Raw genomic sequence first — 23797 nt, forward strand, 5'->3', positions numbered from 1 at the left:
AATACTTAGTAGCAGAGACCAGTAAGTTAAAAAGGAGACATAAAGGCAAGAGAAAGGAAGGGAGGAGGATACTTAATAGGTTAATATTATATATATGGAAGTACAATGATTGTGATGGGGAGGTAATATCATGGAGAATGGAATTTCAAAGGGAACGTGTGGGGGGTGAGGAGGGAGGGAATTACCATGGGATTTTTTAAATGATCATGGAAAATGCTAATAAAAACTTTAAAAATAAAAAAATTACACATTAAAAATTATACATATTAGGAGAGCGAGAGTGCGCGCGAGGGTGAGAGTGAGAGTGAGAGGCAGCGGCGCCCTCCCGCCACCCGGCTCTGTATGCCGCTCCCCGTCGCAGCAGCAGGAGCCGCCACCGCTGCGGTGGATGTGGTTAGGCCGGGGCTGAGCAGGGAGCGTCGAGATGCCACAGTTCACGTCCCGGAAGATCGCCATCCTGAGCTACTGGTCTGTGGGGAAGTCTTCATTGACGATTCAGTTTGTTGAAGGCCAATTTGTTGATTCCTATTATCCAACCATAGAAAACACTTTCACAAAGTTGATCAAAGTAAATGGACAAGAATATCATCTTCAACTCGTAGACACAGCTGGCCAGGATGAATATTCCATTTTTCTTCTGACATACTCCATAGATATTAATGGTTATATCCTCGTGTATTCTGTTACATCAATCAAAAGTTTTGAAGTTATTAAGGTTATCCTTGGCAAATTGTTGGACATGGTGGGGAAAGTACAAATACCTATTATGCTGGTTGGAAATAAGGAAGACCTGCATATGGAAAGGTTGATCAGTTATGAAGAAGGAAAAGCTTTGGCAGAATCTTGAAACGCAGCTTTTTTGGAATCTTCTGCTAAAGAAAATCAGACTGCTGTTGATGTTTTTAAAAGGATAATTTTGGAGGCAGAAAAGATGGATGGGGCAGCTTCACAGGGGAAGTCTTCGTGCATAGTGATGTGATAGCCGTGGACGCTGGGAATAAATCCACTATTCCTGAAGAGGCAGACTGCCCCATCCTCGCCATCCGCCGTGCTTCTCTTCTCTTCTGTTAGCTGAAAGACACTGTTTGGGTCAGAGCTCCTTCCCTTCCAGATTATGTTAATGTCTGACTCTACCCAAGTGAGTTCACTTCCATTTTCAAATTTTAAACAATCATATTTTCAATTTATATATTATATTTCTTAATATTATGAGCAGGAATTTTATCGGCATTAATTTTTCAGTGCACTTTGTTGTTTAAAATAATGTAATCATCAAAATGATACATACTGTTACACTACTATTAACTAGGCTTCAATATATCAGTGTTTATTTGATTGTGTTAAATGTATACTTGTAAATAAACAGCTGCAAACCTTAAAAAATTATACATATTAAATCTACATAATGGATTAGAAATAGTACAAGAAATATTTGTGCACCCTTCACCAGTACCATGCTGTTTTTGTCACTATAGCCTTGTGATATAGCTTTAGATTGGGTATGGTAATACTGCCATAGGGTTTTTTTTCTTTTTTGCTGAGGGTATGTTTGGATATCCAAGGTCTTCTGCCATTCCATATGAATTTTGAGATAATTTTTTCAATCTCTGTGAAGAATGATGCTGGTATTTTTTTTGGACTTCAAACTTTATTAATTTCCTTAATCATCAAAATTCACATAATTGATTAAGTACAGGTTTTAGCATACGAAGTGGAGTACAGTGTCAGAGAACAGGTTTGCTTAGCACTGCCCAAGTCTGGGGAAGCAGGCACTGAACCCAGGGCCAGTCCAGATGTTTACACACGTTGTTCTTTTAAGGACTGGGTGTGACACAGTGGCGGTGGACTTGTCTAGCAACTGCAAAGCCCTGGGCTGCATTCTAGATAGGGAGTGCTTACAGGGAGGGAGGGGAGAGGAGGAAGAAAGGAAGGAAAGGAGGAAGGGGAAGAGGAGGAAGGAAGGAAGGAAAGGAGGAAGGGGAGAGGAAGAGGAAAGAAGGGAGAGAGGGAGGGAGGAAAGGAGGGAGGGGAGAAGGAGGAAGAGGAGAGAAGGGAGGAAGGGAGGGAGGGAGAGGAGGAGGGGAGAAGAGGAGGGAGGGGGAGGAGAGAGGGAAACACACACACACCAATATATGTTAAATTCACAGTGACTATTACTGGGTCTTCTGTGACTTCTGCCACAGAAATCTAGAATGTATGTACCCAGAACCATCAACACTAGGCCCCATTTTTGAGTTTTCAAGAGACTTATTGCTTTAGGTTTTCAAACAATTACTTGGTCAGAAAAAGGACAAAGGTACATTTGACAAGTTCTGCAAGAACACTGCTTTTTGCTAAAAGCTACTTCGTGGAGGAAGCCCAGGTTGCGAAGGGCCCAGGAAGGTGGACAGTGTGCGGTCTCAGTTCATGCCTTCAGGTGTGCCTACGGGGGCGGGGGGGCTCACCACACATTCCCACTGCCTTCACCTGACCCTGCTGAGAAGGGGCAGGAGCACACAGGCCAAGGCGGAAGCAGTCCTGGGTGGTGCTGGGGGCAGGGTCCTCATCTAAGTGTCACAGGGCCTCCAAGTTCAGGGTCCTTCTGGCTGGAGAGCCCTCTTCAACGTCAGAATTTAGATAAGCAGTGCATTTTATTACTGAACTCATCTTCAGGTACTGTTAGTGCACTGCTTTTTTTTAAAATTCATTTTGTTTTTTTATAATGGATTTCACTAGACAGCTTAGCTTGGTCTTGAGTGTGTGATCCTCCTGCCTCAACTTCCCTAGTGCTGGGATTGCAGTCAGGTGCCAGACTGATCCTTGAGTGCACCGACAAATAAATACTGTTTTAAAGCAGGTGTGGTGACACAGCCTTTAATCCCAGCACACAGGAAGCAGAGGTTGAAAGATCACTGTAAATTCAAGGCCAGCCTGGGACTACAGAGTGAGTTCCAGGTAGGCCTGGGCTAGAGTGAGACCCTGCCTTGAAATAAACAAAGCAAAAAAGAGGTGTGGTGGTAAACGCCTTTAATCCCAGCACTCAGAAGCACCTTAGAAAATTCTAGTTCTATCTACAACAGAAGCATGAAGAACCCCAAAGACAGTGAGTGAGGTCCATACTCCCTTGGATGGGGACAAGACATCTGGCTTTCTAGGCATGGCCATGGGCACTAACCATGTCCCATATACCCCACTGGCAAGCTATTTCCATGGGGAAGCCCAACATGGCTAACTTTGTGGGAACACTGTAGGCATATAAAAAGGAAAGGTGAAGTGTGTGATTCTGAGGTGCCTTTAAAAATCTGCATGTGCAGGTTCTTGTCCTGCACACAGCCCAAAGAGGCACACTCAAAACTAGAGAAGTCACTAGCTATGACACCACGAGCTTGGGGCTCCTGAGCTGGGGTGTTGCACACCCCGTGTCTGCAGCTGAGCTGAGCCCAGTGTACAATCGTACAAGCCAACACGTTTACTAGGGCAAAACCCAAAAGCATAACCCAAAACAATGAAACAGCGAGAAATGAGAGGTAAGATTTTATATGTGTCTAGAGGAATGCCACGAGAAGGCTCTTAATACAGAAATGGAATTAAAATTTTTCTGAGTTTTGGGTAATCTTCAAACTTCTCATGGTACCACTGGTGATGTTGCTTCGCTCTGGTGACCAAAATACAAAATGTGAAAAAAGCGAACGCCCCACTCTGGAGGGACCAGCTGGCCAGTGCAAAGCCACCCCACTCGTGATCTCTCCGAAATAGTTGGCGGCAGATATATATTCAAACAGACCTCCCCTGGGTATTTTGTATGCAGTCTCCCCGGGCTTTCTGAGATTCCGCAGGATATGATCTGAATGGATGTTTATCACCATGCCCATTAGCCACAAGACAAAACCTGTCAGGAAACAGGGATGTGTCACCCAGTCTTCAGCATACATGGCAAAATTACTCAAATACCTGCTTTGGAGGTAGCCATTGTAGTTGCGGAAGGCAAATGCCAGCACAAAGGAGAGCAGTGGGGTGGGCTTTCCTCCTCGAATCAGGAATGGGAAAACCAATGTCCTTTGTACGTAGTGGACTAGGAACATGGCCAGGAGGACACAGTTGGGCCAGCAGCCCAGGCGCGCAGCAGACGTCCGCGCACTCGTGGAGAGGCCAGACCAGCGAGGGCAGCTCCTGCAGCAGCCAGGCGGCACCCGCGGCCCGGGCCAGGGCTCCGAGTAGCGGCCGTAGGGCCAGCCGAGCCGCGGTAGCATGGCCAGGCACAGGCAACCGAAGGAGCCCTCCAGGTAGGCGAGCGCATCCAGCAGGCGCGCCTCGCTCCACTCCATGGCGCTTCCGAGCGGCGCGCTCCATGCCCGCCTGGCCCCGGCTGGCCGCTTTTAAGGCGGGGAGAAGGGGCGGGAGGCTCGGTAGACTGGGAGCTACCAACCCCGGGCAGTGCCCGGCGGCCAGCGCCCGTCCAAGGGTGGGGCAAGCCACCTATCCGGGCGGGGCCAGGACGTCCGATGCTGGTATTTTTATTGGTATTTCATTTTGGTAGAATTGTCATTTTCACAACATTAATTCTACCTATCCAGGAGAATAGGAGGTCTTTCCATCTTCTCAAGTCCTCCTTGATTTCTTTCTTGAGTTTTTTTTTTTAATGTTGTCATTATATAGATCTTTCATATCCTTGGTTAATGTTATTCTAAGGCATTTATTAATTTTTTGGTTGGTAATGAAAAGGGGACAGCTGGGGTCTCCAGCAGCTGCCAGAGCCGCCCTGATGCGCCCTGACGGAGAGCGTCTGGGACACCGTGATGGTGCTGCACAAGAAGGGCCCTTGGCCGCGCAGGCCAAGTCCAAACAGGCCATCTTAGCAGCTCAGAGACTAGGAGAAGATGTGGAGACATCCAAGAAATGAACTGCTGGTCAGAACAAGCAGCATTCCATCACCAAGAACACGGCCAAGCTGGACCGAGAGACAGAGGAGCTGCACCATGACAGGGTGACCGTGGAGGTGGGCAAAGTGATTCAGAGGGACGGCAGAGCAATGGCCTGACACAGAAGGACCTGGCCACAAAAATCAATGAAAAGCCACAAGTCATTGCAGACTATGAGAGTGGAAGAGCCATCCTGAACAACCAGGTTTTGGGCAAAATTGAGAGAGCCATCGGCCTCAAGCTTTGGGGGAAGGACATTGGGAAGCCTATTGAGAAGGATCTGAAGGCAAAATGAACACAAAGTCTCCAAGACAGTGGTGCTGGCTGAGCTCTTCTGGCTGGTCCTCTAGGACCACCAGCACTGCCGGTCTCCTCATGGCTGAGCGGAACTTGGGGGCAGGCTTGTGGTCCCCTCCACCCATACCTGCTGTCAAACAAAGAAAAACCTTGTAAAGGCAAAAAAAAAAAAAAAAAGAAAAAGAAAAGAAAGAAAAAGAAAAGGGGACAGCTTCACTGATTTCTTTCTCTGTACATTTGTCCTTTGCATATAGAAAAGCTAATGATTTTTGTGCATTAATTTTGTATCCTGCTGTTTTGCTCAAAGAATTTATCACCTTTAGAAGTTTTGAGATAAAGACTTTCAGGTCACTTATATATATGTATGATCATGTCATCTGCAAATAGGGCTAACTTGACTGTTTCCTTTTCAATTTGAATCCCTTTTATTTCTTTTTCTTGTCTTATTGCTTAGGCTAGTACTTCTAGTACTATGTTGAAGAGCAGTGGTGAGAGTGGGCACCCCTGTCTTGTTGCCAGTCTCTGTGGAAACTCTTTGAGTTTTTCCTCATTAAGTATTATTTGGGTTTTAGGAGCTTTATATATAGCCTTTATTGTGTTGAGATATAAATCCTTCATGCCTATTCTTTTTAGTGTTTTGATCTCAAAGTGGTGTTTTATTTTGTCAAAGACTTTCTCTGCAGCAATTGAGATGGTCATGTGGTTCTTATGGTTAAGTTTATTTATGTGGTGTATTATGTTGACTGATTTCCATATGCTAAGCCATCCCTGCATTCCTGAGAAAATGCCTACTTGATCCAGGTAGATAATGCTTTTGATGTGTTCTTGAATTCGGTTTGCAAGGATTTTGTTCAGAATCTTTGCACCTAACTTTATTAGGGATATAGGCCTATAGTTTTCTTTCATTGTTGCAGCTCTGTCTGGTTTTGAGTCAGAGAGGATCCTTTGGTCTTTAATTATGTGAAACAGTTTGAGAAAAGTTGGTTTCAGTTCTTCAATGAAGTTGTGATAGAATTTAGCTGAGAAGCCATCCAATCATGGACTTTTCTTTTTGGGAAGGTTTTACATTACCTTTTCAATCTCTATGGATATGATAGGTTTCTTTAGGAAATTAATGTGCTCTGAGTTTAGTTTTGGTAGGTGGTATGTGTCTAGGAATTCATCCATTTCTTCCAGATTATTCAATTTTGTGGTGTTCTAGAGGTTTTGGAAGTATTCCCTGATGATTCTTTCAATTTAATTGATGTCTGTTGTGATCTTGTGATCTGTCCTTTTTCATTTCTGATTTTGTTAATTTGATACTTCTTTTATTTTTTTGCTTGATCAAACTGGCCAGGGGCTTTTCAATCTTGTTTATTTTTCAAAGAATCAGCTCTTTGTTTCATCAATTTTTTAGACTGTGAAGTGTTTCATTCCAGGCCCTTCTGGCTTTCAGGGTTTCCATTGAGAAATCTGATGTAATTCTGATAGAATTACCTTTGTGTCTTGTCTTCCAGGTCAGAGGTTCTGCCTTCCACATGAGTAACTCTGTTGGTGAGGGGTTCTAGAGAGGTTTTTATAATTTCTTTTGTTTTTGCCTGTTGTGCTATGTTGCATCATGTCCATCTCTGTTTTGAGGTATGGTTTCAACTCAAGTTCTGATTTTCTTGATGTTTCCTGAAATTTGTTCTTGCATTTGACCAAGTTTTTATTAAGCTTAATCAACCAGTTGTTGAGATCTTCTATTTTTTGACTCACCTTCAATTTATTCATATCTGTTTGGAGGGTTCTAATGTTTTCTTCAATCAATTAAGCCTACTGTCAAAATCTGAATGCTCTAGAAGAGCATTCTGTTCAATTTCATTGATACAGCTGTTGGTTCTTTAACGGTTTGCTTCCAGTTCAGCGATTTTTTTTTTTTTAATCAGGGTCTCATTAATTGTTGTGTTTTCATTCTGAGAATGAATTTCTGTTGATTTCTGTATGATTCCATTGGACGCTTCCATTGTAGGACTAGCCATCCTTGGTGGAGATCTCTCAGTGTTCTGACTTTCATTGGATTTTTTGCATTGCTGTATACCCATTTTAGGAAGAATCTTTATTTTATTGAGGAGGAAACAAGTTTTTGTCCTTTGATCCATGCATCCTCTGACTCAAGTGAACAGGGATGTTGGTACCCAGTGGCCAGTCAGAATAGCAGAGCAAAAGGCCTGATTCCACAGCTCATAGAGGGACCAAGCCTCTCCAAACAAGGCACAATGGGACCTACCAGGACCAGGGAACTGGGAGGATCCAGGAAACAGGGATCTGGCCTACTGCCCCTCTTTTCCCCTCCCTACCTCACAGCACCCTGTCTGCATAGGAAACCCAGCCAGCCCAGATTTTCTAAATTTTAATCTAATATTCTTTTTCTGCTCTGGAATTCCATCAGTTGTCCAATTGTCTTGACAATTTCTCAGACTTCTCTTATTTATGACCACCTCAATAGTTTTCAGGAATACTTGTCAGGCAATTTGTGGAATGTCCTCAGTTGGGATTTGACATTTTAGACTACAGCTATAAGGGTTTGTTAGCAGGCCCTAGAGAAAAAGTCACAGTCTCATTACATCATATCAAGGGTAACTTTTCCCCTGCAAATCACTGATTTTTTTTTCAGATGTACCTGCTGTGCTTTTTGGAAAGAAGTCACTATGTGTAATCCACAGTTAAGAAGAGAAAACTTGTGTATCACTTCCTTGAGAGGAAATTTCATATCTACATAAATAATTAAAAATTTTTCTATAGATGTTTATTACTCCTATTTATTGACTTATTAAATCATTTTCATCAGTATATATCCAGAAACTTTTATTTTATTCTTTGGCTTATAGTCTAGTACTAGTAAAATCATTCTAGCTTTGACTAGTGTACTTATTTTTTGTGGAAAATGATAATCATATTCTAAATTTTATATAAAGTTATAAATTATAAGCACAATGGAAGAAAACAAAGTTCAATGAATTTTTTAAATCAAGACAGGGCTGGAGGGATGGTTTAGTGGTTCAGGCATTTGCCTGCAAAGCCAAAGGACCCAGATTCAATTCCCTAGGACCCACATTAGCCAGATGCACAAGGGGGTGCATGCATCTAGAGTTTGTTTGCAGTAGTTGGAGGCCCTGGCATGCCCATTCTCTCCTTCTCTCTCTCCCTCTTTCTCTGTCAAATAAGTAAATAAAATAAAATAAATTTTTAAAAAAGACATTTTCTTAAAGGAATAATTAAACCATCATGGTATTGGTACAACAATGGGAAAATATCCCAATGGAATTAGAGAGTCCAGATCAAAAAAAAAAGCACATATAGTTAGCTGATTCATATGCATATGTCTTCATATAAATGTAAAATTTTATGTATATAGGTGTATATGTTTTCATATATAAAACATATTTATCCTTATATATTTTCTACCTTTATATATTGTACCACATTAAACATATTACTTATTTAACATTATATGAGACTCTCCCATGTTGACATATGTAGATCTGCTTCATGCCTTTTAACTTTAATAAATCTAAGAAAAAAGAAAAAAGAGATAAGTAAAAAATATTATGTATCAATGGACATGAAAACACTTATGAACTTAGTGTTTCTGTTTTTTTTACTGAGTACTTATGATGCTGTGAAAGGCACTGGAGATACAAGGATGGACAAAACAGACCAAGTCCCAGATCTCAAGGACAAATCCTTCAGTCCATCTATAAAGTAAGGGTCAGCCATGAATCAGGTGATAACACTCACTCATTAATGACAAACTGTGATGCTTGATGTCTCCCTGAGTTAAGGAGACAGACCTAAGAGCTTGAGGAGACCAAGGCAGCTAGAATTGGGAAAACAGAAAAATGAACTAAGGCAACTTCACATATCTGTGAAGGGTTCTTCTTGCATATCCAAAATCATATGCACATGAAGAAACCAACCCAGACTAGGGGAAAACCATCCAGATGGAGGTTTGAATGCTCTCACAGGGGCAGGAAAAGCACTTATTCCCCCCACACAGGCTGTAAAATCTCTTAACTTATGGCTCTCCCCTCAGTACTATGAGCATTTATCCCTGAGCACTGCTCTGATCTCACTAAAGAAACCCTAAAAAAGAGACCTGAGAGGATTCAAGTATTACAAAGGACTCAATTGCAACACAAGACCAAAGCCAAGGATAATAATAAATGTTTAAAAACACTCAGAAACAGGCCAGGCATGGTGGTGCATGCCTTTAAGCACAGCATTTGGGAGAAAGGGTAGGATGATTGCCTTGAGTTCAAGGCCACTTTCAGTTTACACAGTAAATTCCAGGTCAGCCTTAGCTAGGTTGACCCAACCTTCACAAACAAAAACAAACAAAAAACCACTCAGAACTTAATAAGATAAAATTCATAATGGCCATGTTCCAATAAAAATTGGGGAAGAGGGCTGGAGAAATGGTTTAGTGGTTAAGTGCTTGCCTGTGTAGTCTAAGGATCCTGGTTCGAGGCTCGATTCCCCAGGTCCCACGTTAGCCAGATGCACAAGGGGGTTCACGTGGCTGGAGTTTGTTTGCAGTGGCTGGAGGCCCTGGCACACCCATTCTCCCTCTATATATATATATCTGCCTCTTTCTCTCCCTGTCTGTTGCTTTCAAATAAATAAATAAAAATATTTTTTTTTAAAAAAAATTGGGGAAGAGAGGCACTGTTAGATGAGAATCCCCTACCAAATCAAAGCCCAATGATTTTTATTGTTTCAAACAAGGCAAGGGAACTTCCTTTCACTACTTCTATTCCATGTTATAATTGAGGTTCTAAGCAGAGCAATAAAGAAAAGAAACAAGGGCTGTAGGGATGGCTTAGTGGTTAAGGCATTTGTCTGCAAAGCCAAAGGACCCAGGACCCACGTTAGCCAGATGCACAAGGGGACACACATGTCTGAAGTTCATTTGCAGTGGCAAGAGGCCCTGGCACTCCCATTCTCTCTCTTTCTTTCTCTCTCTCTCTCCCCTTTCTCTGTCAAATAAATAAATAAAAAGAAAAAAGAAAAGAAACTAAATGAATCCATATTCAGAAGGAAGAAATCATCCCTATCTGAAATTAAGGAGTAACTATTTGCAAAATCTGATGAAATCTGTGATAGCTAATGGAAGTATTCAGTTTCCTAAGGTTGTAGGCTGCAAAGTCATTATGCAAAAATCAAATGTATTCCTATACACTAGCAATGAATAATCAGAAATTGGAAATAGTTTAAATAAATAAAATTGTGTAAAAATATGAAATATGTGCTGGGAATATAGCTCAGTGGTAGAACTATTGCCTACCACACATGAAGGCCTGAGTTCAATTCCCAGTAATGCAAAAAAATGAAATATGACATATTTAAGACTAAACTGACAAATCTGTATAAGACCTGTACACTAAAAACTAAACCATTGCTGAGATAATCTAATAACAACATAAATGTTGAAAGGATACCATACACATAGATTAGAAGATGCACTATTCTTCAAATGATATTTCTCCCCAAATTGACTAATGGACTTAATTTAATCAAATAAAAATCCAGGTTGCCTTTTATTTGCTAGAAACTGACAAGCCAATATCAAATCTATATGGAAATGCAAATAAACTCAAGTAGCAAAAACATTTAAAGGGCTAGCAAGGTGGCTTGGTGATTAAGCACTTGCTTGTGAAGCCTAAGGACCCCAGTTCGAGGCTCAATTCCCCAGGACCCACATTAGCCAGGTGCACAAGGGAGTGCACGCATCTGGAGTTCATTTTCAGTGGCTGGTAGTCCTGATGTGTCCATTCTCTCTCTCTGTCTGTCGCTCTCAAATAAATAAATAAAAATAAACAAAAAAACATTTAAAAATACTTTTATTATTTTCAAAGAGAGGGAGAGGGAAGAGAGAGAGAGAATGAAAGAGAGAGAATGACTGGATGTTCCAGGGCCTCATACAACTGCAAGTGAACTCCAGAAGTGCCACTTTGTGTACCTACTTTAATACGGGTATAGGGGAGTCAAATCAGGCCATCAGGTTTTCCAAGTTAGCACCTGTAATCACTGAGCCATCTCTACAGCCCAAAAAGAGTTTTATGAGAAAAACAGACTTAGAAGAAAGTCATTTCAAGACTTATGCAGAACTACAGCATGGTGTTGGTGTACAGATCTACTTGTCTGAGTAGATCTGTGGTACAGAACAGTACAGAAAGACTGATTTATTTACATGTTTATGTGAGAGAGAGAGAAGGGAGAGAGAGAGAGACAGGGTCTCACTTATGTAGCCCAGAGTGGCTCCAAACACACAATCCTTTTGCCTCAGCCTTCTGAGTGCTGGAGTTACAGGTATATAGTGCCACACATGGCATAAACTGATTTTTGACATGACAATAATTTTTAGGTATTTTACAAGTAATACAGAAAGTCAAAAGATTGCATATTCCAGAAAAATATATTAGAACAATTGGTATCTATATGCGAAATAAACAAAGAACTTAGATCTATTCATGATATCACACATAAATATTAACTAAAAAAAGAATCATAGGCCTAAAAAATATGAAACCTCAAACTATATAATTATAGTAGAAAACCTTACTGTTGGGAAAAATCAGCTCTTCAGAAAAGCCCTGACTTGTACCCATTGACAGTTCTTTAGCACTTTGTACATGATATACATAAATCTATATCTATTCATATTTCTCTGTATCTATTCATATTTCATTGTGCATTGAGTAGTAAGCATGTCTTAATCATTTTAATGTCCCAGAACCTTGTAAATGTTAATTACATTAGTTCTCTAACCAAACCTAACTTGGGGAGCTAAGCTTTCCTATGAGCCTGTTAGGATATTTTCTTCATATCTCATTGGCTGCAGTGGAGTCATAGGGTTACCTCTAAGCAAATCACTAGTAAAAGCTAATGGAGTTACTATGATTTTCCTTGAGCAATTATAGCTTAGTCGTTGGGAATGGGCTTGTCTTCACTAAGGAGCTACAGCTGTCGCCTAGATGCAGAACAGAGAGACAGAAGTGTGGTGATGGCTGAGTTGGTGACACTATCTAGGCTGCTTCATTCTGTTATGAAGATGTAACTTACAAGCAACCTTAGCATATGTTAAGATTTGGGGTGGACACCTGCTGTCAGGCCTGCCAACAGACAAATGCCTCCTCTGGTGAGGTACCATCAATGGAGGCGAGAGAGTGGGGAACAGAAGCAGGTAGATAACGGGAAGTTGATTTCAGAGGTAAAGCCAGATCAGTATGGATATAAATATTTAGTTGTTTATGTTGATACATTTTTCAGGATGGGCGGAAGCTTTCCCAACCAAGTATGAGACAGCCCAAATAGTGACTAAGAAATTGTTAGAGGAGATAATTGCCCTGCTATGGGTTGTGCCTCAGGATAAGATCAGATAATGGGCTTGCCTTTGTGTCAAATCACTAGGGAATTAACCTAGATGTTGGGGATTAATTGAAAATTTCACTGTACCTAAGATCCCCAAAGCTCAGGACAGGTAGAAAGGATGAATCGGACCTTGAAGGAGACTAACTAAATTAACCCTAGAGACCAGCAAAGGATGGGTGGGACTCCTTCCCTTCTGCCCTGTTAAGGGCCAGGTGTACCCCTTATATAAAAGGAATTACTCCATTTAAAATTATGTATGGAACCTCTCCTTCCATCCTGCCCAGGATGGGTCTTGAACAGATAACTAACTTTACTAATGAAAGGCTTCTTTCTAACCAAGTCTTACAAAGAGTCCAGGAGTCCATTGTTCCAGCTGCTTTTCAGACACACCCTGTTTGCCCCCATCCCTTTCAGCTTGGTGACAGAGTTAAGATCAAGGGACACTGTATTGGGACATTGGAATAAGGGGGTCTATGTAAGGCTTTAGGTAAAACTTGTCGCTTTTATACCAGTAAGTCAGGAATAATCTGAAATACACTGGCTTTAGTTAGAGAGACAATCTCAAAGAAAGAGAACTTCAGAGACAAGCCACTAGTATTGGTTTCAGTCTATGTTTAGTTGGTCTCCATGGCTAATTTCCCTTGTCTCTTCTATTGCTGGCCCCTGATACTGCTGCTCCTAGGCCTTACCATGGGACCTTGCATTACTAATGCTCTAAGTAGATACATACAGTACAGAATACATTCTGTTAAATTCATGGTATTGCAGACACAATACGCCCCCTTAGATGAAAATACCCTAGACACTGCTCTTCACGAATCAAGAATTTGACTTAGTGTCATATCAGAGGGAGAAATGGAAAAATGGAATGTGTAAGGAATGGGATGATCCCTCTATGCAATGCAGATGTTTACTGTTGCCTAAGGAATGGATGATCCCTCTATGCTGTGTACCATGACCTTCCTGTATCTCTTTGTTTCTAAATCTTTGTGATTACATAGCATATAGAATGTTTCTTGCCTAAGTTCTGCCTATGTGACCTATGTAACCTTATGACTTCTTATAATAAGCCTCCCATGTTTAACAGTATGCAACTTTGTGGTTTAACTCCCAATTCTGTTTCTACTATAAACATCATGTGGTTATTTCCAATAAAAGCGGACACCCCAAACAGATAAGGGCTGCATCTTGAGATCCCGAACTCTGAGATGCAGACCTGGTGTACCAGCTTTCCTCTTTTTCTTTCTTTCTACCCAATAAAACTTTGCCTCACCAAAAAAAAAAAAAAAAAAAGATTTGGGGTACAAAAATATCATACATTACTTTATTTAAAAATAAAAACAATCCTGCTACAATAAGGTTGCATTCACCTTAAACAGCAAAACTTTGAGGGTTTGGGCTGGAGAGATGGCTTAGCGGTTAAGCGCTTGCCTGTGAAGCCTAAGGACCCCGGTTCAAGGCTCGGTTCCCCAGGCCCCATGTTAGCTAGATGCACAAGGGGGCGCACGCGTCTGGAGTTCGTTTGCAGAGGCTGGAAGCCCTGGCACGCCTATTCTCTCTCTCTCTCCCTCTATCTGTCTTTCTCTCTGTGTCTGTTGCTCTCAAATAAATAAATAAATAAATAAATAAATAAAAATTTAAAAACTTTGAGGGTTTTTTGTAATTTTTTTTGGTTTTACTTATTTATTTATTTTTATTTACTTATTTGCAAGAGAGAGAAAGAAGCAGAGAGATGGAGGAAGAGAATGGGGGCACTAGGGCCTCCAGCCACTGCAAACGAACTCCAGAGGCATGCGCCCCTTGTGCATCAGGCTTACATGGGTCCTGGGGAATCAAACCAGGGTCTTTGGCTTTGCAGACAAACACCTTAACCGCTAAGCCATCTCTCCAGCCCTGAGCTTTTTATATATTTCTAGACAACATATCTATGAAAGAAGCTTGTTAAGCTTTTCTGCTGAATCACTTACATCAACTTATACAGTTTTGAATATCCATTAATTTTCACAATAGCCACTATTTTAGAACTGATTGTGTTACTATTCTTCAAAAATCCTAAAACTAAGTCAAACCAAAGTTTCTTTATTGTAAATGTGAGAATAAAAGAAAAAATCCTAGGCAGTGTTGTGGGTACCAACATTGTCATGTTTTCTTTGTGGATACAGGAGCTCAGGGGAAACAGAATTTAAGAGCTAAATATATAAATGTTGACAGTCATTTTTAGTCTAACAAATTTTGCCAACAAGCATTTTTCTGAGAAAAATTAGACTCCTTTTTAAAAGGAGAAATTTATTTCTGATTTTGTCTTTTTGTTGTTTTGCATTGCTAAAGATGTTCATATTTTTCTTCCACACTTTGACTATGTTACCTTGAGCAGTTTAGCATCTGAACATACTAGAAAAAACCCTTGGTGCATATAAGGGCAGTCGTCAAGTACAGGGACAAGCAAATGAGAAGAAAAAGGAGAATCTAGAGCTCATTATTTATAGAACTACAACGATTTATACCTTCAGAGCCCTGAGAAACAATATGTGCAAGTCATGATCAGTTGTTCTTCCTATAGTCCGTGTGTCAATGAGTAGACTCCTAGCTCTAGGCTAACCTCCTATGGCAATACAGTTCCCCTCAGGCCAGTCTAGAAAATTCCAGCTAGGTCAGAAAAGCCATCATATCTATCCAAGATTATCCATGAAATTTTTTTGGCTCTCCTGTTTTAATCCAAGTGGTGTATACAACCAGGAATGTTGACTCAGAGTGAGGTCGGTCTATATAGGCAGCCCTATTCCTAGAGTCCTGTCCCCTTGGGACCAATGAGTCCTCAGTTGGTAAATTTGTCATCCATATCACTTCAATACTATTAGTCTTATTGTCTTTTTCCTTATTTATTTTTCATAATCACAATAACTAATATATTAGTACATGCAGTACTATCTATGTCCCCTTATTCCCTAAAATGATTAGCACCTAAGGGATAATTATTTTACAGTTGACTATTACTGTATTTTCATAGTGGGTCTACCTCTAGATAGTGACTACTGTTATAGAAAGTATTCTACTCATGTCAGTGAGCCCAAGATCCTAGGCATTTGCTGAGATGTGGTGGGAGAATGCATATTGGGTTTTCCACAGAATGGGAAACAGGACCTTCAATATAATGTTATTTCCATGTTAATTGGTAGTCATTTCATCCTACATGAACTGGGAATAGGGCTTATCACTCTGAACAAGTAGGCTAACAGATAAAAATGACACTTCAGCCTTACTACACCTAGGTCCTTCCTGAATATTGCAAACACTTTCTGGTGGTTTGATTCAGGGTTCCCCCATAAACCTAGGTGTTATGAGTATAAGAGATGCAGGAAAGAAAGGGTCATTGAACTTGCAACACAGTTTTGTATTTTGGAAATGGCCATGGGCAGTGTGAAGCAGGTTTGCTGGATGCCTGCATGGAGACCCAATGGAGCTGTGAGGATGGACTGTGGGTTGCAATGGAGACCCAGTGGAGATGCTGGGACCAGGAGACAGCTGCTAAGGAAAGCTGCCAGCCCTGGATGAAGTTTTCTAGGACTGTGAATAACCTAGCTGGAGGGGTAAAATTAGAACTCCAGAGACTTGTTGCTGGTTAGAATTATTGGACTTAGATATTTGTCACTAACCAGAGTTGTTGGACTTGGAGCTACAGAGTTTGATGTTTGCCCTGTTTAAATCTTGTATTGGTTGAATATATTTTGCTACTCCCAATGCCATCTTTTGCAGTGTGATTGTGTTTATCCTGTGCCAGTTTTGGAGGGGGGGTATTATGGCTCAGTTAAAAGATCATGGACCATGGGAATGTTTGAATATCATTGTGATTGATTAAAAACTATGGGGAGGGATGGCTTAGCAGTTAAGATCCTTGCCTGCAAAGCAGAAGGACCCAGGTTCGATTCCCCAGAACCCACATAAGTTGGACAGATGCACAAGGTGGCACTATGGGGACTTTTAAAATTGGATGAATACATTGCATTTTATATCATGTATAGTTATCAGTTTATGGGGTCAGGGGTGGAATGTGGTGGTTTGACTCAGGTGTCCCCCATAAACTTAGGTGTTCTAAGTGCTAGCATCCCAGCTGATGGAGATTTGGGAATTAACACCTCCTAGAGGCAGTGTATTGTTGAGAGTGGGCTTATGGGTATTATAACTAGTTTCCCCTTGCCAGTGTTTGGCACACTCTCCTGTTGCTGTTGTCCTTCTGATTGGCCAGGAGGCGCTGTCCACCCTCTGTCATGCCATTGTTTTCTCTGACATCATGGAGCTTCCCCTAGAGTCTGTAAACCAAAATAAACTTTTTCTTTTCCCCACAATCTGCTCTTGGTCAGGTGTTTTCTGCCAGCAATATGAACCTGATTGCAGCACACTTCCACTGAAAAAAAGAAAGGTGACCTAAATTTTAAAGAAAATTCAACTAAGAATTTAGCTGCTGTTGTGCAAGTCCTAGTTCAAAAACACAGGTACTCAGTGGTTAAGGCCCTTGCCTTCAAAGTCTAATGACCTAAGTTCGATTCCCTGTACCCATGTAAAAGCCAGATGCACAAAGTGACACACGCATTTGGAGTTTGTTTGAGGCTAGAGGCAGAGGAGCACTTATTCTTTCTCTGTCTCTCTTCTGTCTATCTCTCTCTGCTCGTAAAAAATAAATGAATGTAACACAAAAACATAAGACAGCAGGTTTCCTCTAAAACTTAATAATCCTAGAGTAATAGCCCCTAATGACAAAGACTTAGGCAAAATTCCAGATGTTGATAAATATGTTAAAAATTTATGAGGTCATGAATGAATTCTGAGAGAACACATATAGTCAGCTGAATGAAATAAGGAGGTCATGCAAGATATGAAGGTGAAATTCAATAAAAAGACATAAATACTGAAAATAAAACCAAACTGAAATGACATTGGAAATGTAAAATTCAGTAAGTCAAATAAAAAGCTTAGTGGAAAACCTCACCACTGAAAGGAGCTTAAGGATGACAGAATATTAGGTAGAAGGATTGGAACAGTTAGTCCAGAACAATTATTTTACAAACTTTTTTGTTCACTTTTTTATTTACTTGAGAGTGACAGACAGAGAGAGAAAGGAAGAGAAAGAGAGAGAGAGAGAGAATGGGTGCGCCAGGGCCTCCAGCCATTGCAAACGAACTCCAGATGTGTGCACACCTCCTTGTGCATATGACTAATTTGGGTCCTGGGGAACAGAGCCTCAAACCAGTGTCCTTAGGCTTCACAGGCAAGCGCTTAACTGCTAAGCCATTTCTCCAGGCCAAGAACAATTTTTAAAAGGGTGTAAATGGAACATGCAAATTCATAGGGACACTATGAAAGGACCAAGTCTATGACTTATGGAGAAGAACTCTATGACAAAGACAAAGAAATATCTTTAAAGAAGTGAGAGTTGAGTCCTCTGCACTGAATGAGTCATCCTTATCACACCTGCAAGGATTCAGGGTCATGGCAGAGGAAGTGGTGGAAATTATTAGTGCTGTTCTTGCTGCTTGACCAAGAAGATCCTTTTTATAGATGGTTGTGCATAGTGAGAAGGCTTAAAACTCACCAAAGTACTGAAAACAAGAGGCTCTTCATAGCTCACTGTTTCATGAGACATCTCTATCAACACCCTGAAAGGCTCAGGGAATATTGCAGAAGGAGCACAAAGAATTTAAGAGCCAGAGGGTAGAGAGGAGTTGTTTGGGACACTATCCTCTGGACATGTAGTGACTGGTGCATTCTTGACCTCACAGTGGAGATGACCTCACAGTGGCTAACTCCACAAAAACCTGTGCAACTCTTTGCAAGGGTAGCTGGGGCAAATTTGCAACTAAGCAGCAGCTTAAACTGGCATACTTCTGTCTTCATCTCCATGATGTTTCCCTTGGCCAAAGGTACTAAGTAGTCTCTAAGTTTTTTTTTTTATTGGATGAGAAATTTTACTGTTGATTTATTCCTTCAAATACTGTATCTGTGTACAAGCATCCAGTCTAGCAATGGACTCCACCTGTAGCTCCACAGAGAGTAGGCAGAATATTGAAATCAATCAGAAGTTTGAGAAGGGACATTATGCACTGGGTTTATTGTTGGCCTTGTCTCAGCAGTCTTTATATATCTGAGTTACTACAAAAAGATGTAAAGAAAAATCTTTCCAGTGACTCCCAGATTATTCAAATATGCTATGCTTTACTGACTGATTCTTATACTTATTTTTGTAATTTTTAGTGAAATGGAAAGAGATATAGATGGTTTTTAATTTTTTAATTAAAGCATATTTTTATGGATACATCATGCATTGGTACCACCTTTTTCCTCTCCTCAGCCCCATTCTACACAGGGACCTCCTCAGTGGCATTGCTAGTATTCCATGTGAGGTTACATAAGTTACAGGTCAGTGCTAAAGTGGTTTAAGGTTAGGCTTCATCCTACCCTCTCCAGTCCCCTTTTTTGGGGGTGCTTTCCTATACTCCTATTGAGGGTTATATCTTTTAGTCTATCTTTAAGGGAAAAGGTTTCTATAGTCTCAGTTCACTTTGGGTTTAGCTTTGTGTTTATTCCCCCTGACCCTCCACTTTCCCTCTCCCCTAAACCCTTCTATCCATATTGTCTTGGCCTCAAGTTGCCTATCAGGTATGCCAGCAACTGAAGCTGATCCAGGTTAGGAACCACAGATGAGTGAGAATACGCAGTGTTTGTCTTTCTGTGATTGTGTATGTTTTCTGTGTATGATCTGTTCTAAGTCAATTTATTTTCCTATGAATTTCATTGTATTGCTTTTTCTTACTTCTGAGTAGAATTCCATTGTGTAAATGTACCCCAACTTTGTTATCAATTTGTCCAATGATGGGCACCTGGGTTTATTCCAGTTGTTAGCTATTATGAATTGAGAAGCCACAAACATGGTTGAGCAAATATCTCTCTAGTGAAGTGTGGAGCATTTAGGGTAAATGTCCAAAAGGAAATAAGTAGGTTTGTTGGTAGCTCTATATTCATCTTTTTCAGGATCTTCATATTGATTTCCATAGTGGTTATAAAAGTTTCTATTACCACCAACAGTGAATGAGGGTTCCTCTTTCCTCACATCCTTGCCAGGATTTGTTGTCATTTGATTTTTCAATGATTGTCATTCTTACTGGAGTAAGGTGGAATCTCACAGTTGTTTTAATTTGCAATTTCTCTGATGGTTAGGGATATTGAACATTTTCTTAAGTGTGTGTTAGCTGTTTGTACTTCTTCCTCTCAGAACTCCCTATTCAGTTCTCTACCCCATTTTTTTTAGTGGGTTGTTTGATTTTTTTATGGTTTAGTTTTTTGAGTTCTTTTTCAATTCTAGATATTAGACCACTATTAGTGGTACAGCTAGTGAAAATTTTCTCCCATTCTGTGGGTAATCTATTGGCTCTGCTTATGGTATATTTGTTAGTACAAAAGCATTTTAAAAGCTTCATGATACCCCGTTGGTTGAGACTGTTTAATTTCCTGAGCTACTGTTCAGGAAGACCTTCCCCACTCCTATATTGTAGAAAGTTCCTCTTACTTTTTTTTTTCTTCTTCCAGTAGTTGAAGATTTTCAGGCCTTATATTGAGGTCTTTAATCCATTTAGAGTTGATTTTTGTGTATAGTGAGATGAGTGGGTCTGGCTTTATTTTTCTACATGTGGTTATCCAATTTGTCCAGCACCATTTTTTGAAGATGCCATCTTTTCTCCAGTCTACATTATTGGCACCTTTGCCAAAGATCAAGTAGCTCAATTACTTGGCCTTAGTTCCAGGTCTTTATATTCTGTTCCCTTGGTCTATACTTCTGTTTTTATGCCAGTACCATGATGTTTTTGTTACAATGGCTTTGTAATATAGCTTTAGGTCAGGTATAGTGATACCTTCAGAGGTGTTTCTTTTGCTGAGGATATGTTTGGATATTTGAAGCCTGCTGCCATTCCATATGAATTTTGAGATCATTTTCTCTATCTCTGTGAAGAATGATTATGGTGTTTTCATTGGTATTGCATTAAATCTGTATATTGCTTTTGGTAGAATTGCCATTTTCACAAAATTATCTATCTATCCAGGAACATAGGAGGTCTTTCCATCTGCTCAAATCCTCCTTAATTTCTTTCTTGATTATGTATCTTATTTTCATTATATAGGTCTTTGTTATCCTTGGTTAGTGTTAATCCAAGGTTTTTAATTTTTTGTGGCTATTGAAAATGGGGCAGCCTTACTGGTTCTTTCTTTTATATATTTTCCATTGCATATAGAAAGGGTACCAATTTTTGAGTGTTGGTTTTGTATCCTGCCATATTGCTGAAGGAATTAATCACCATTAAAAGTTTTGAGAAGAAGATTTTTAAGTCATTTATATATAGGATCATGCCATCTTTTCCAGTTTATATCCCCTTTATTTCTTTCTTCTGTCTTATTGCTTGGGCTAGTATTTCTAGTACTATGTTGAAGAGCAGTGGTGAGAGTAGGCACCTCTGTCTTCTTCCCAATCTCAATAGGAATTCCTTGCGCTTTTCCCCATTAAGTATTATTTGGGTGCTTTATATATAGCTTTTATTGTGTTGAGATATGAACCATTTATGCCTAGTCTTTCCAGTGTTTTGATCATGAAGTGATGTTGTATTTTGCCAAAGGCCTTCTCTGCATCTATTGAAATGATCATGTGGTTTTTCTGATTAAGTTTATTTATGTGGCATATTATATTGACTAATTTCCATATGTTGAACTATACCTGTATCCCTTGGATGAATTCTGCTTGATCAAGGTGGATAATGCTTTTGATGTGTTGTTGAATTTAGTTTGCATGGATTTTGCTCAGGATCTTTTCATCTAAGTTCATCAGGGATATAGGCCTATATTTTTCTTTTCTTCTTGTATTTTTGTCTGGTTTTGATGTTAGAATAATGCTATCTTCATAAAAGAGTTGTGGAGGATTCCCTGTTCTCCAACTATGTGAAACAGCTTGAGAAAAAATGGTTTCAGTTCTTCAATGAGGGATTGAAAATTCAGCAGAGAAACCATCTGGTCCTTGGCCAAGAAGATATCCAGTCCTGGACTTTTCTCTTAGGGAAGTTCTTTGCTTACTTACCTTTTCAGTCTTGATGAATGTCATAAGTTTATTTAGGAGATTAATCTACTATGAGTTTTGTTTTGGTAGGTTGTATATGCCTAGAAATTTATTCATTTCTTCCAGATTATCCAATTTTGTGGAGTATAGGTTTTGGAAGTATGTCCTGATAACTCTTCCAATTGAATTGATATCTGTTGTGACCTCTTCTTTTTCATTTATGATTGTGTTAATTTGAGGCCTCTCTCTCATTCTCATTCTCTTTTGTTTGATCAACTTGTCCAAAGGTTTATCAATCTTGTTTTTTTTCAAAGAACCAGCTCTTTGTTTCATTGTTTTCCTTAATAATTTTCTTAGTTTACAATTCATTGATTTTTGCTCTGATTTTGAGTATTTCTTTCCATATGTCATTATTAGGGTTGGATTCTTCTTGTTTTTCCAACACCTTTAGGTAGATGGCTAGGTTATTGATTTCAGATCTCTCCATCTTTGTTATGAAGGCATTTAGCACTATGAATATTTCCCCTTAGGAGTTCCTTCATTATGTCCCATAAGTTTTGGTAAGTTGTGTGAGTTTGAATAGATACCCCCTCCAATAGATTCAGGAATGCATTAAAACTGCTTGGATTTGCCAGGTGTGGTGGCGCATGCCTTTAATCCCAGCACTTGGGCGGCAGAGGTAGGAGGATTGCCATGAGTTTGAGGCCACCCTGAGACTACATAGTGAATTCCAGGTCAGCCTGGGCTAGAGTGAGACCCTACCTCAAAAAATCAAAAAACCAAAAAAAAAAAAAAAAACAACTGCTTGGATTTCCAGCCACCTGGCTGGAGGAAGTGTCACTTGGAGGATCATAGGGTCTAGCCCTAAGATGTGGTGATGGATATGAAATACCAGTGCAAAGATATGTGAAGTGCTGAATTCCACCTGGAATTCCCAAGTGTGCTTGAGTGTGGTGTGGCTTTTTGGGTTTTTTTGGCTTGTGGCTTAGCTCTCTCTGCTTTGTCCTGTGTTTTCATTGTCATTAAATTCTGGAAATTTTACAATTTCTTTTTTGATTTCTTCCATGACCCATTCCTTGTTTAAAAGTGTATTGTTCAGTCTCCAGGAGCTGGTAGAATTCCTGATGTGTAGACTGTTAATAATCTCTCACTTTAAAGCATTTTGGTCTGATATGAAGCAGGAAGTTAAGTCAATTTTCCTAATTTTATGGAGGCTTGCTTTTTGCCCTAATATATGATTTATTTTGGAGAAGGTTCCATGGGATTCAGAGAAGAATGTGTATTCTGTAGACCTGAGGAGGGATGTTCTATAGATGTCCATTAGGTCTAGTTGATTTATAGTATTTTTGAGCTCTAGTATTTCCCTGTTGATTTTCTGCTTAGATGATCTGTCTATGGATGATATTAGAGTATTGAAGTCCCCAACTATGATTGTGTTAGTGTTGATTTCTGTTTTGTTATAAAGTAGGGTTTTTTTTTAATAAGCTATGGTACACCTATGTGTGATACATATAGATTTATAATCATGAAGTCCTCATGTTGGATTGTTCACTTGATGAGTAGGACATGGCCTTCTTTGTTCTTTTTAATACTTTTGGGTCAAAGTCTATTTTATCAGATAATAATATATCAACACCTGCTTGTTTCTTATTTCTATTTGCTTGGAATATCATGTTCCATCCTTCACCCTGAGGAGATGTCTATCCTTAGTGATGATGTGGGTTTCTTGAAGACAGCATATAGAAGGCTCCATTTTTCAGATCCAACCTGTTAACTTGCATCTTTTGAAGTTAAGGTTATAACTGTGAAGTTCAATTTAATCCCTGCCATGGTGGGGTGCTTTACTGGGTTTGGTGGTTTATTGGGCTTTGTACATTTTAAGCCTGGTCTAGTTTTGTTATTGTGATCTTTTTTTAGGTTCTTGAGAGTGGTTGCTTGATTCTTCTGTGTAAAGTATTCCCTGAATTATTCTATGTAGGCTTGGCTTTGTGTTCATCTAATTATAAAGCTGACTCTTTTCATGGAAAGTTTTCCTTTCACCATCAATTGTGAGGGACACTTTCACTGAGTAAAGTAGTTTGGGTTAGAAGCTATAGGTTTTTTGTTTTGTTTTTTTTTA

At 39.9% G+C, this 23797-nt stretch overlaps 3 pseudogenes; 2 read left to right on the plus strand and 1 right to left on the minus strand.

Annotated features, from left to right (window-relative positions):
• The first annotated feature begins 424 nt into the window (after positions 1-424).
• Positions 425-1027, plus strand: LOC101610440 (annotated as a pseudogene).
• Positions 1028-3500: 2473 nt separating this feature from the next.
• Positions 3501-4304, minus strand: LOC123462228 (annotated as a pseudogene).
• A 438-nt stretch (positions 4305-4742) lies between these two features.
• On the plus strand, positions 4743-5193 carry LOC123462310 (annotated as a pseudogene).
• Positions 5194-23797: the final 18604 nt, after the last annotated feature.

The sequence above is a fragment of the Jaculus jaculus genome, chromosome 7 (assembly GCF_020740685.1).
Source record: "Jaculus jaculus isolate mJacJac1 chromosome 7, mJacJac1.mat.Y.cur, whole genome shotgun sequence".
Classification (NCBI taxonomy): Eukaryota; Metazoa; Chordata; class Mammalia; order Rodentia; family Dipodidae; genus Jaculus; species Jaculus jaculus.